The sequence below is a fragment of the Ovis aries genome, chromosome 2 (genome assembly GCF_016772045.2).
Source record: "Ovis aries strain OAR_USU_Benz2616 breed Rambouillet chromosome 2, ARS-UI_Ramb_v3.0, whole genome shotgun sequence".
Lineage (NCBI taxonomy): Eukaryota > Metazoa > Chordata > Mammalia > Artiodactyla > Bovidae > Ovis > Ovis aries.
This window is the reverse complement of record NC_056055.1, coordinates 199,287,875-199,301,462: the sequence shown is the minus strand read 5'-3', so window position 1 is coordinate 199,301,462 and position 13,588 is coordinate 199,287,875. Positions and strand designations below refer to the sequence as shown.

Genomic DNA, 13,588 nt, shown 5'->3' with positions numbered 1-13,588 from the left:
GCATCAATTTAAATTCAGGCACTGATGTCATGTTTCTGTATGTGTTTTCCACATTTGAGTATTTTTCATCTCCCATTTTGAGAAAATTAATATAATTACCTATTTTCTTTTTCTTTTCTTTCTTTCATTGTTTTAAACAGCAACCCAAGCTGTTAACCATTCAGAACCCAAGAACATGGTCAACTGTATAACAGGAGCCCTGAAGGAACAGTTACGAATTGGAGCGTGCTTTATCCCAGCCACAGAATGCAAAGGGTTACACTCTGCAGGAGCTGCAGGAACTGTGGTTGGGGAGGGCAGTGAGTTTCCTTACCCTTCCTGCCTGGGAGCATTCACCCTTTATCTGGGAGCAGGCAATGGCAACCCACTCCAGTACTCTTGCCTGGAAGATCCCATGGACGGAGGAGCCTGGTAGGCTGCAGTCCATGGGGTCGCAAAGAGTTGGAAATGACTGAGCAAATTCACTTTCACTTTTCACTTTCATGCATTGGAGAAGGAAATGACAACCTAGTCCAGTGTTCTTGCCTGGAGAATCCCAGGGGCAGCGGAGCCTGGTGGGCTGCCGTCTATGTGGTCGCACAGAGTCAGACACGACTGAAGCGAATTAGCAGCAGCAGCAGTGGCAGCAGCAGCAGCAAGGTACTAATAGTTCCCCTTCCACTTTTAAAATAGAAGACAAGGGTGCTTGCCTAAAAAATTAGAACTGAGTAAGATTTCTAGAGCACTTTGGAATTCTTTTAGGGTGCACTTTATAAGAACACAAGCCATTTCTTTTGTTGTTAAATAATGTTCCTGTCATCAATAATTCTCCAAGCATAGCCTTTTTTATGAAAAGGCTCAATGCTGTAAATCACTGAGTAATAAAAGAACTTTGCCATGAGGGTGGAGTCAAAGGCATGCAAAAAAAAAAAAAAATCAGTCTCTGATTAAATTACCTTTGTCCCCCATTTCCTGTGGTGTACTGCTTGTTGGATAGAAAGGGAGAGGGAGCAGGGAAGATGGAAAGGTAGGAGAAACAGATCGAAATGGGAGCCCCAAAACACACATTAAAAGAGAGGGAAGAAAAGTATGGTGTGGAGACAAAAAAAAAACAACCAAAAACGTGCCTGATGGAAATGAAGTCCACTGATACAAGAAGGAGAAATAAATTCTGTCCTGAACGATAAGACAGGAAAGAAATCAGACAGTGGAAACTCAGGAGTGAGCATGGGAGAGAATGTGGTCATAATTTGAAATGAGTTCTGGGCTATACAAAATTCAAGTGCCACACTTTGCAGACCAACACTAAGGAAAATGAGACTCTTTTTTCCCCTTGTTTCATTATCCAGTTTTATATCATACATAAAGAATTAACATGGGAGCCCCATGTTAGCTAATTTATACTATGAAAATATTCTTAAATGATCTTAAATGAATAACTAATAGCAGTCACATTTGTGGGCGTATAATAATTCAGTTCAATTCAGGTCAGTCACTCAGTCATGTCTGACTGTTTGTGACCCCATGAACTGCAGCACACAAGGCCTCCCTGTCCATCACCAACTCCCATAGCCTACCCAAACACATGTCCATTGAGTTGGTGATGCCATCCAACCATCTCATTCTCTGTTATCCCCTGCTCCTCTTACCCTCAATCTTTCCCAGCATCAGGGTCTTTTCAAATGAGACAGCTCTTCACATCAGGTGGCCAAAGTACTGGAATTTCAGCTTCAACATCAGTCCTTCCAATGAACACCCAGGACAAATTTAGGATGGACTGGTTAGATCTCCTTGCAGTCTGAGGGACTCGCAAGAGTCTTTTCCAACACCACAATTCAAAAGCATCAATTCTTCGGCGCTCAGCTTTCTTTATAATCCAACTTTCACATCCATACATGACCACTGGAAAAACCATAGCCTTGGCTAAAATGGACCTTTGTTGGCAAAGTAATGTCTCTGCTTTTTAAAATGCTGTCTGGGTTAGCCATAACTTTCCTTCCAAGGAGTAAGCATCTTTTAATTTCATGGCTGCAGTCACCATCTGCAGTGATTTTGGAGCCCAGAAAAATAAAGTCAGTCACTGTTTCCATCATTTCCCCATCTATTTGCCATGAAGTGATGGGACCAGATGCCATGATCTTAGTTTTCTGAATGTTGAGCTTTAAGCCAACTTTTTCACTCTCCTCTTACACTTTCATCAAGAGGTTCTTTAGTTCTTCTTCATTTTCTGCCATAAGGGTGGTGTCATCTGCATATCTGAGGTTATTGATATTTCTCCCAGCAATCTTGATTCCATCTTGTGCTTCCTCCAGCCCAGCGTTTCTCATGATGTATTCTACATATAAGTTAAATAAGTAGGGTGACAATATACAGCCTTGACGTACTCCTTTTCCTATTTGGGACCAGTCTGTTGTTCCATATCCAGTTCTAACTGTTGCTTCCTGACCTGCATACAAGTTTCTCAAGAGGCAGGTCAGGTGGTCTGGTTTTCCCATCTCTTTCAGAATTTTCCACAGTTGATTGTGATCCACACAGTCAAAGGTTTTGGCATAGGCAGTAAAGCAGAAATAGATGTTTTCTGGAACTCTCTTGCTTTTTCCATGATCCAGCAGATGTTGGCAATTTGATCTCTGGTTCCTCTGCCTTTTCTAAAACCAGCTTGAACATCTGGAAGTTCATGGTTCACATATTGCTAAAGCCTGGCTTGGAGAATTTTGAGCATTACTTAACTAGCATGTGAGATGAGTGCAATCGTGCGGTAGTTTGAGCATTCTTTGGCATTGCCTTTGTTTGGGATTGGAATGAAAACTGATCTTTTCCAGTCCTGTGGCCACTGCTGAGTTTTCCCAATTTGCTGGCATATTGAATGCAGCACTTTCACAGCATCATCTTTCAGGATTTGAAATAGCTCAACTGGAATTCCATCACCTCCACTAGCTTTGTTCGTAGTGATGCTTCCTAAGGCCCTCTTGACTTCACATTCCAGGATGTCTGGCTCTAGGTGAGTGATCACACCATGGTGATTATCTGGGATGTGAAGCTCTTTTTTGTACAGTTCTTCTGTGTATTCTTGCCACCTCTTCTTAATATCTTCTGCTTCTGTCAGGTCCATACCATTTCTGTCCTTTATTGAGCCCATCTTTGCATGAAATGTTCTCTTGGTATCTCTCATTTTCTTGAAGAGATCTCTGGTGTTTCCCATTCTATTGTTTTCCTCTCTTTCTTTGCACTAATACCTGAGGAAGGCTTTCTTATCTCTCCTTGCTATTCTTTGTAACTCTGCATTCAGATGGGTATATCTTTCCTTTTCTCCTTTGCTTTTTGCTTCTCTTATAATGGTTATTACCCCCTTTTTTATTTTGTCCACCTATCCCCCTTCAAAATAAGGATTCTATTTAAACCTCTCCATTTCTCTCTAATTTAAGTATATATAATTAACAGTTTGGACACTCTCACCAGGTTTCTGATCCATCTCAGTTAAAGGCCCAATTTCTTGCATTTTATCCCCTTCTAGTCAAACTCCCCTCTCCTATTCTTACTCTTTTTCTCTATCAGCTTTTCTGAAAGTTTGGTCTGCAAATATTTGGCATCCCAGGGACCCTTTCAAGGGTTCATAAGATTTTTAAAAAACCAAAACTTTTCATAATATTTCTGACTCCCTTTCTCACTGATGGGGCTGACAAGTTTCATAGTAGAGCCGTTGGTGCCTTGGCACCACTGGAACTGTGTTGATTGTTACTGTATTCTCCACTGTCACATACTTGCAGTAAAAGAAGAATGATACAATAAAAATGATCAATTTTGCTAGCCCTCAGTACTTGAAGAAATGAAAGTAGGCATAAAGCACTTGAACTGCATACTGAAGTACGATGGTTTGAGCACTGTGTGACTGTTACAGCTACTAACTGAATTAGCTGCTTTTTCATGGAAACCATTTTTACTTGAAAGGTCAACTGATGAGATGAACCATGGTTTTTCAGACTCGGTTATTTAGCAATAATTTTCTTGAAAATGAATGAAGTGAGCCCTTTACTTCCAGAAATACAACTTGACCATATGTTTAAATGAATTAACTGCATACTTTAAAAAACCTTTAACTACATCAGAAAATTAATACTGAAAAGTTTTTAAAGTACACAATTAGTTTGTTTAAACATATGGTCAAGTTGTATTCCTTGAAGTAATGGGGTCACTGCATTCATTTTCAAGAAAATTATTGCTAAATAGCTGAGTTCTGAATAACCGTGGTTCATCTCATCAGTTGACTTTTCGAATAAAAATGGTTTTCCATGAAAAAGCATCTTAACCCCCATAGGGCTTCCCTGGGGATTCAGATGGTAAAGAATCAGCCTGCAGTGCAGGAGGGACCACCACCCTCCTCCCACCCTGGGTTCAATTCCTGGGTCAGGAAGATCCCTCGAAGAAAGGATAGGCCACCTACTCTAGTATTCTTGGGCTTCCCTAATGGCTCAGGTGGTAAAGAATCCACCTGCAATGCGGGAGACCTGAGTTCTGGGATTTCATCCCTGGGTGGGGAAGATCCCCTGGAGGAAGGCATGGCAACCCACTCCATGGAGAATCCCCATGGGCAGAGGAGCCTGGTGGGCTACAGTCCGTGGGGTCACAAAGAGTCAGACGCGACTGAACGACTAAGCACAGCACATAACCCCCATAAACAAGACTCTCTGGAGTGCAAACTGGTTTTTAAGATCCTGAGACCAAAAGTATGAAAACAACTGCTTTATATAAACACTTCCCAAAGTGTGTTCTTTGGCAGTCTGGCCTTTGGTATGCTCAAATTTTGCAGTATCGAATATGGTATCCAGTAGCCACAGGTGATTGTTTAAAGTCACATGAAATAAAATTTGAAATTTTGTCCCTCAGTCATGCTAGTCACATTTGAAGTGCTCAACAGCCCAAATGTGGGTAGTAGATGATAGGATATTTTCATCATTGCAGAAAGGGATCTGCAGTCTGGGAAGCTTGCCAACATCCTCCTCCCCTTCTCCTCTCACTTATTCTCCATGTTCAGTAGCATCTAAAGGTTCTGCAAAGTTTTGGAAGGAGGGGACACTGTTTTGTTTTGTTTAAACGTTTCTCCAGCTTATTTAAACACAGAACTTTTTCACATGGCACTTATTCCGATTCTATGAAACTTACTTTGAAAAATGCTATTCTGTCTGTTCTCATATTTTCATTTTAATCACTCAACTGAGTGAGGTATTTTTATCAGCAATTTTTTTTTTCTTTTACCTCTTTGGAAAGGAAGTGGACCTGAGTAATATATTGCATTGTAGAAACCTATCATCTGGATCTAGTTCATACATGAAATTTCTCCCATCAGTGTATATTCCAGTTCAGGTTACTTTTCTGATTATTTCTGAATGTTTAATTTAATGTTGGCATTCACATTATTGATTTGGGTTCCTACCGAGAATTTCAGAGACTATATACTTGATTGACATTCTCTATGACTTAAGATTATCCGCCACCAGTCAATAATATTTTGTAAGCTTTAGGATTAAAAAAAAAAAAACACTTTAAATTTTAGAATAGTTTTAACCTACAGAAAACTTGCACGAGTTACAGAGAGTTCCTGTCAATCTCACATCCAGCTTTCCCTGTTGTTCATACCACTGTGTTACTCTTGTTCGTAAGCCTTACTTTTAAAGTTTCTAATGTAAAAACAATGGGTTTATTTATTACTTTCCAAGTTAAAATCATAATACTGAATATGCTTTTCAAACCACTAAATTCCAACACCCCACGCTGAGAGTCAGTATTCCAAGTTTCCTTGAGCATTTTTCAAATAGTTGGCAGTCTTATCAGTTAAGTTCAAAAACCTCCCTATATACTTCTCTCAGGTAGGTGAGCTGCTGGGCTGGTGACATTGAAACCAGGGCTCTGAGCAGGCAGTGCTGGCTGGAAACTGTAGGCCAACAAGAAAATAGGGGGACTGAGATCATTGCCCCCACTCAGGGTGAGGGAGCCAGGTAAGTAAAAATATGGAGTGCACAGAAGCTCCAACGTGAAAAGTCAGCTGTGGAAGGCAGGAAAGCAGTGAAGGACAGAGGCAGAAAGCTGAAAAACTAGAAGGAAAGGAGGAACAGAAGGAAGTAGACAGCATGAATGGTCTGCAGATAAGTTCACAAGTTGGGAGGGAGAGGTTAAGGACAGTGAACTGACATGCATGAATTATGTATGTTCTATAGGAAAATAATATATCTAAACAGTAAGCATATTTAATTTATATGCTGTCTAAATTTTTGTAATTCATAAAAACAATTAATGTTTATGTTTGTGAATGTATATGTGAGGACAGTCTGGAAGGATAAGCACCAAACTGTAAACAGTGATTACTTCTGACAGTGGGCTGGGAGGGCCAGGGGTTAGAGGCAGATGATATATAGTTGATATACTTCTAGACCTATTTCAGTTATTTACAGAATACATTCATGGACTGCTTACATAAATAAAAATAGATGCAATATATGTTTATTTATAAAATCAGAGAATATTGAAAATCACATTGAAAAAATCAAGTTCTTTCTAGTCTCACCACCCTGTGAGAACCACTTGGTTTGGTGAATTTCTTTCCCAACTCTTTGCCCTCCCCTAATATTTCGATGCATAGATGTGGTAGGCTATAATATTGTTCACAAACACTTGGTGACTTTTTCTGTCTTACTGATGTCAGATGAAGCCATATTCCTTCAGCCAATGAAATATGAGCAGAAATCATGTGTGTCACTTCTGGGCAGAAGGTTTAAGTGTTTATTCATGCCATTGCATTCATGGAAGCTCGTCTCAGGATGGAGCCTCTATCATCTTCTTGGGTTCCAGAGTGTCTGTGAAGAATATAGCAATCTTGGTGACTTGGAATGGACAGGCAGCATGAGGAAGAAATAAACTGTTTTATTAACTGATGTAAGTGATGGAGATTTTCAAGTTGTTGCTGAAGCATAAATTAACTTATCCTAACTGACAAAAGAGATATCTGTGTGTATATGTATGAAAATGCAACTGTATGGGGGTGTGTGTGTCTGTGTGTATGCATGTGCAGAGAAAAAATATACACAAATACATAAAATTCATTGTTACTATGAAGATGTGTTCATACTCTGTGTGTGTGTGTGTGTGTGTGTGTGTGTGTGTGTGTGTGTGTGGCCCATGGCAGTGAAAGCATGGGATCCCAACCACTGGGCTGCCAGAATATTTCCATATTTCGTGTATTCCTTTTTAGACTTAATATTTTATTATAAAAATTTCCCTCCATATCATATAGTTTTTGAAAATAAAATTTTAATATAAGAAGATACAATATAGACAGGTACAATAATGACTATATATTATTCCATTTCATGGACTTACCATCAGGTATTATGTAATATATCTCCCATGGGCAGACATGTAGGTTGTTTCCGAGCTGGATTGTGGTAAGTTACCAATTGACGTATTTGCCCACTGCTCTGACCTAGCATAAATTTCATTCTTAGGATAGATACCATGAAATGGGATTACTGTTAATCCCGGAGCTGACTCTCTCACCTTCTCGCCTTCCTATACTCTCCCATAGCATTCGTGTAAGGGCGACAAGGTGAATGCTGACTACCCACAGGGACAGAAGCACTGAGCCTCTTGCCAGTTTTAATAGATAGGATAATAATCCCTTTATCTTTTATATTCCTCCTTGATTCACCAAAGGCAAGGATGAGGGGATTTTTTTGGCTCAAGACTTTTCACTAAAAAACTAAAAGAAAGATAAAAGTATATTTACGAAATGTAACTTTCTGGTGCTATCAATTTCCTACCAAAGACTGTCCTTCAGAGTACCAAGTCCCTGGCCTTTTCCTCGCTTCCTGCCTGAGTGAGAGGTGATAGTTGTGCGTGTCCTCCCAGAACCATATCCCTGGTCTTCTCTGCAGCTCTCACCCTGGGATGTGCAGTCACCCCACTCCATCACCTGAGGTACCCTGTACTAACACACAAGCAATACTCTGCTTGTTAGCACCACTAACACAATATCCCACTCTGTTGTAACTGTTGGTTTTCTTTTCTGTCTTTTCCTATAGACTATGCTGTGAGCGTCTTAGAAGGCAGAGACTCTATTTCATCCATATAGCCACAATGATTAGCATGGTACCCAGAATTCAGACTTAGAGTAAATGTTGGGTGAATGAATGAATACAAGGAGGAACTAATGCATAAACTTGTTCAAGCATTAGTGCATGAATGAGAGTCATAAGGAGACATAGGAAAAGTAGTTTTTCCATCTCTAGAATCAAGAAGGGAGCATGTTTCTACCTCAGGGAGGTTATATTTTAATCTAGATGAGCAGTTTATCTGTAAGGTGTAAATGCTTATAAGGTAGGTGTTCATAACTTGGAGAATGCCTATATCTCTGAGGAATAGCCTGAAAACTAAAGAAGCATATTCCTTTTCTTCCTTTCTTAGGACTAAAACTCAGTTATGAAAAGTAAAGAGAAAATAAAAGCATGAGGTAAGTCTCTCATGACAAAGTCTTTTTGAAGAGACACATTCCCTAATTTCACTAGTCAGGGCCTAAGTACACAGGTGGGGAGCAGGTTGAGAAACAGGTACTCTTAGACATTATTGCTGGGAGTGTAAATTGGTGCAAACATTTTAGAGGTAATTTTAGGATTATTCATCAAAATTCTAAATACATATACCATCTGACCAAGCAATTCCATTTCCAGGGTTTTATTTCCCAGGTTGCTTGCATAAGTGCATAGATATGAGTGTATAAGAATGTTAGTTGAAGCACTATTTGTAATAATTAAATATTGGAAATAATCCAAATGTCCATCAGTAGAGAATTGGATAAATAAATAATGTTGCATCAATACAGCAGAATATGATACAGGACTTTTTAAAAAGGATATAGCCCTTTATTTACTGACATGCAAAGATATCCAGTTTAAATTATTTAGTGATGAAAGCCAAATTTTAGAACACTTTGCATAGTATGACTCCATATTCTGAAAAGAAGATGTGTATGCATAGGAGAAAGACAGGAAGGGTATTCTGCAAGTTTAACAGTGGCTATTTCTGGGGATTGGGGATTAGAGTAGGAGTGGAAGATGTCTTTATAATATTGTGTATTTACTCCTGTATCTAAAAAATTATTTATAGCAAACATGTATTACCTTTTAAATAAATATTTTAAAAGGAAAAGCAATAGTTAATTGCTACATTTTCAAGTCCTAGGTTGAGAATTTACCTACTCTTGGGTCTTAGAAAGGTTTTATTTACAAAAATATTTCCTTTTGTGATAATTTGAATGATGGAAGGAACAACATTGAGCAGAATTCCAGCTGTTTCAAAATTTGAGCTATCTGATCTGCACTCCATTAATAGTTTCTGATGTCATGTGTTATAGATATCATAGCCCTGTGTTGGATTATTTTGACAACAGTTTAGAAACTTTTGAATTAGGTAATGTTTAACATGTGCATGGTGACAGTGGATATTCATGTGATAGGCAAGATTTGGTGATGGTTGGATTCATTTTAGTTTATACTCAGTCTTCCCAGAGCAAACCTCTCAGTTACAGTTTCTTACTGGTCTGGTATCTGGCTTTTGTTTGTTCTGGTTTTTGCCCTTAGAAATTTCCACATATTCTCCCTGACAATATGATTTCTCAGTAATTTAGGATTGAACCCTTTTCCTGATCACATTTTCCATTTTGCTTTGGATTTTCCAAAGGTAATCACGTCAAGTTCTTTTCAGTTCCCATAAAAGTTAGCTGCCACTTTCAACCCAACATACTGAGCTCTGGTGACTTAAAGGACCCTACCATTCATATTTACCTCCAAATAATTAAAGCAATTGACACCAAACTCTGGTCCTATCAGCTTCAATTTGGGCAGGCTGAAGAATGGACAAAGTTGGGACTTCCCTAGCAATCTAGCAGTTAAGACTTCCTGCTCCCAATGCAGGGGACATGGGTTCGATCCGTGGTTGGGGAACTAAGATCCCTTATCCTGCATGTTGCATGGCATGGCCGAAAGTAAAGGGAAGAAAAGAATGGATAAATTTCACTAAGCTGCAGTGTGCTTTTTCTGTCATGGCTCTGGGCAAAATCCTCAAGTGGTTGCAGTTTATATGCTAGATTGCTGGCCAAGATTTTGAAGTATGCTGCATTTGCAATAGGCCATTGCAGCTGGGTCCAGAGACTCCTAATACAAACACAATCGCCAACACCCAATAAGTGTTTCCTCTTGTTGACATGTCTGGGTACTTTAGTTTGGTGACTGAGGTTGAGGCAGGAAAGAGGGATGATAGGATTATATAGATGAAACTATAACAGTGAGTGCCTTGGACTGATTTTGAGCCTCTAGAGCTACAGACAGTTTTCTTCATGAAGAAGCACCCTGCTTTGGGACCCAGATGTTCAAGAGTGGCACCAAATTGAGAAGGGCCGTTTTGTCCACCTCCTCATGGAATCCAGCATCATTCTGGCGCATAAGATTGGAGGCATTGGAAATAGTGGGAGACAGCATTCTTGGCACATTCTTGGCCAAGTGTTGCAAAGTGAACTTCCTCAGCGGACGCAGTGATAAACTTTTCTTCCAGTTGCTTGCCAGCAATGATGGTTGACAAAGGAGAACTGGAGCAGACCATGAACAACACTACGGATGCCCCAGGAGCACCAGGACAGAGATGCCTGTACAATTCTGCTACTCTCCCCTCACATACAGTAGGAGCCCAATATGTATTAATTGAATGAATGAATACAGTGATGAAAACTGAAAGATGAGTTTTTGTATATGGAGAAGGCACTTGTTTGGGGACTCTCAGAAATAATGAGAATCATTTGGCGGGGGTGGGTGGAGGGAGCAGCTCCTGTTTAAAATGGGTGGAATTTGGATCCATTATAATTTATGCATAGCTATAGTGTGACTACATTTGTATCTATAGGCTAGTAAAGACATGTGAAAATCAGGCTAGGAATATTTTCTAAACCACAATTGCTAGAACAATTTGTATTAAATAGATGATATTCATGCTTTTTTTCCCCAAGAATAACATCATTTATAAAATTGAGCAGTGTCTGTGTGGTAGTGGTCTTTGATTAGATTTTTCTATAGGCAATAGTATCTATAACTTCAGACTGAATTTATTCTGCTTTCAAGAATATGCCTAAGGGACAAAAGTTGCATGGAAAAAATATAGCTAGCTGAATGGAACAATATAGCTTGTCCTGTCTCTCAATTAGTCGACTATGAGTGCTCAGATATAAAGACTGAATAGTCACCAGAGTCTGTTAAACTTGTTAAACAGGCTCCCTTCTAATAGTTCTCAGATCTATCACAGAACTTTGTGTTTATATTTTAAAATTTGTATCTAGACCAAGTCCTTAGATAAGGAGAAGAAAGGAAGGGAAGGTGTATTCTGTTTAGCTTTTAAGGTTAGGCAATCAATTTGATAGTTGGGCTAACACTTCTCCTAATTAGAAATTTTCAAAGTACCTGACTCTCCCCAGGATGCCAATTTGCTAGAGAATCTGCTTGTAGCCTCCTTGTGAGAAGTCAATTTGAAGTCTTAACCAAAAAAAAAAAATGACAAATGCTATAGCTCCATGAGAAAAGTTATCCTCTATTGTTTGTCTGATTCATTGTGAGGCTGGGATTCTAACCTGACTTAATTTTACATTCATTCACCTTGACTAATATATAGCCTATATTATCACAGCCATTCTCCTACAAATAACTGATACTTTTATAAGTCTTCAGAGGAAAATCAGTCATAGAGGAGATGTCATTTCCTCTCATTATTGTCAGAGGTGACTCTTTTTTAACATTAATTTTCAGATAAAGGTTTATGAAAGGTAAACTTTGTTATTGTTTTAGCATCTGACAATGACCATGATACTGAGTTCAAATGAACATTCCATTGAATATTGGTGATGATAATCATATATCTTTTAGACAATAAAATTTCAAGGAAGTTTCTGCTTGTTTTTAATAACTTGGATGCTCAATTTATTTCCATATACAGTTTTAAGAAATATACTGGAGAGTGAATATGCCCTTGATTCTGCAACTTCATGTGCTTGTCTCCATCTTATGTAATTTTATCCCCTTCTGTAGCTTCAGATGGTTTTTATGGCCTGACTGAAGCTGAATTCAGTAACTTTTCTTCCAAACCTATTTGTCTGTCTTCACTCCCAGTATTAGTAACTGACACCATTCATTCATTCAGTCCTCTAAGTGAGATATCAAGGAATCATGCTATAGTGATCTTTCTTTTAAAAACAGCTTAATTGAGATAAAATCGATCATTTGTAGTACATAAAATTTGGTGGGTTTTAGTATGTTCATAGAATAAATGAGATTGGTCTATAAATTTCTTTGTATGTGATTTTTTATTGTTTTATATTAATATTATACCTGTTTCTTTAAAAAAATATAGCATCCTCATGTACTTTGGTGGTTCCAGAGTGCAAATTCTATGGGTGAGTATCTCTGGGAGTAAGGGTAGGAGGGCAATGCTTTCAGTTCTTTTTTTTTTTTTTCTGGACCCCACACTCTGTAGAACTAGGATAAAGGTAAGGAATTTTCATTAGAAACAAAAAAGGATAAATTCCCAGGGGAATTTTGTCAACCCATAGAAGATGAGGAGCTTCCCTTGTAGCTCACCTGGGAAAGAATCCACCTGCAGTGAGGGAGACCTGGGTTCAATGGAGAAGGGAAGGGCTACCACCCCAGTATTCTGGCCTAGAGAATTCCCTGGACTGTATAGTCCATGGGGTCACTAAGAGTCGGACATGGCTGAGCGACTTTCATATTAAATAAATGACAGATGGAATTTAGAAAGATGGCAATGATGACCCTGTATGTAAGACAGCAAAAAAGACACAGATGTGTATAGCGGACGTTTGGACTCGGAGAGGCAGAGGGTGGGATGATTTGGGAGAATGACATTCTAACATGTATACTATCATGTGAATTGAATCGCCAGTCTATGTCTGACGCAGGATGCAGCATGCTTGGGGCTGGTGCATGGGGATGACCCAGAAAGATGTTATGGGGAGGGAGGTGGGAGGGGGGTTCATGTTTGGGAATGCATGTAAGAATTAAAGATTTTAAAATTTAAAAAATAAAAAACTAAAAAATAAAATAAATAAATAAATAAATAAATGACAGAAAATGATATCATCTCAATGTTATTTTATCCAGTCTAGAGCAGACAAAAAGAAAGAAAACCAGTCCTACTATGTGATCCAAAAAAGTCTTAAATATTAACAAAGAGAACCAACAGTGTATTTTAAAATAATATATATTTATAAAGTGTACTCCAAGAATGAAAGTTTTTCCATGGTTCAGTTCAGTTCAGTTCAGTCGCTCAGTTGTGTCTGACTCTTTGCGACCCCGTGAATCGCAGCACACCAGGCCTCCCTGTCCATCACCAATTCCCGGAGTTCACTCAGACTCACGTCCATCAAGTCAGTGATGCCATCCAGCCATCTCATCCTCTGTCGTCCCCTTCTCCTCCTGCCCCCAATCCCTCCCAGCATCAGAGTCTTTTCCAATGAGTCAACTCTTCGCATGAAGTGGCCAAAGTACTGGAGTTTCAGCTTCAGCAT

General features: G+C 39.0%; 1 long non-coding RNA gene across 1 annotated transcript; it reads left to right on the top strand.

The window, feature by feature from the left end:
* Positions 1–2,653: 2,653 nt before the first annotated feature.
* On the top strand, positions 2,654–11,949 carry LOC121818730 (uncharacterized). Its single transcript, XR_006058806.2, has 3 exons — positions 2,654–5,972; positions 6,677–6,906; positions 8,434–11,949. It is a non-coding gene; the product is annotated as an uncharacterized LOC121818730 (long non-coding RNA).
* Positions 11,950–13,588: the final 1,639 nt, after the last annotated feature.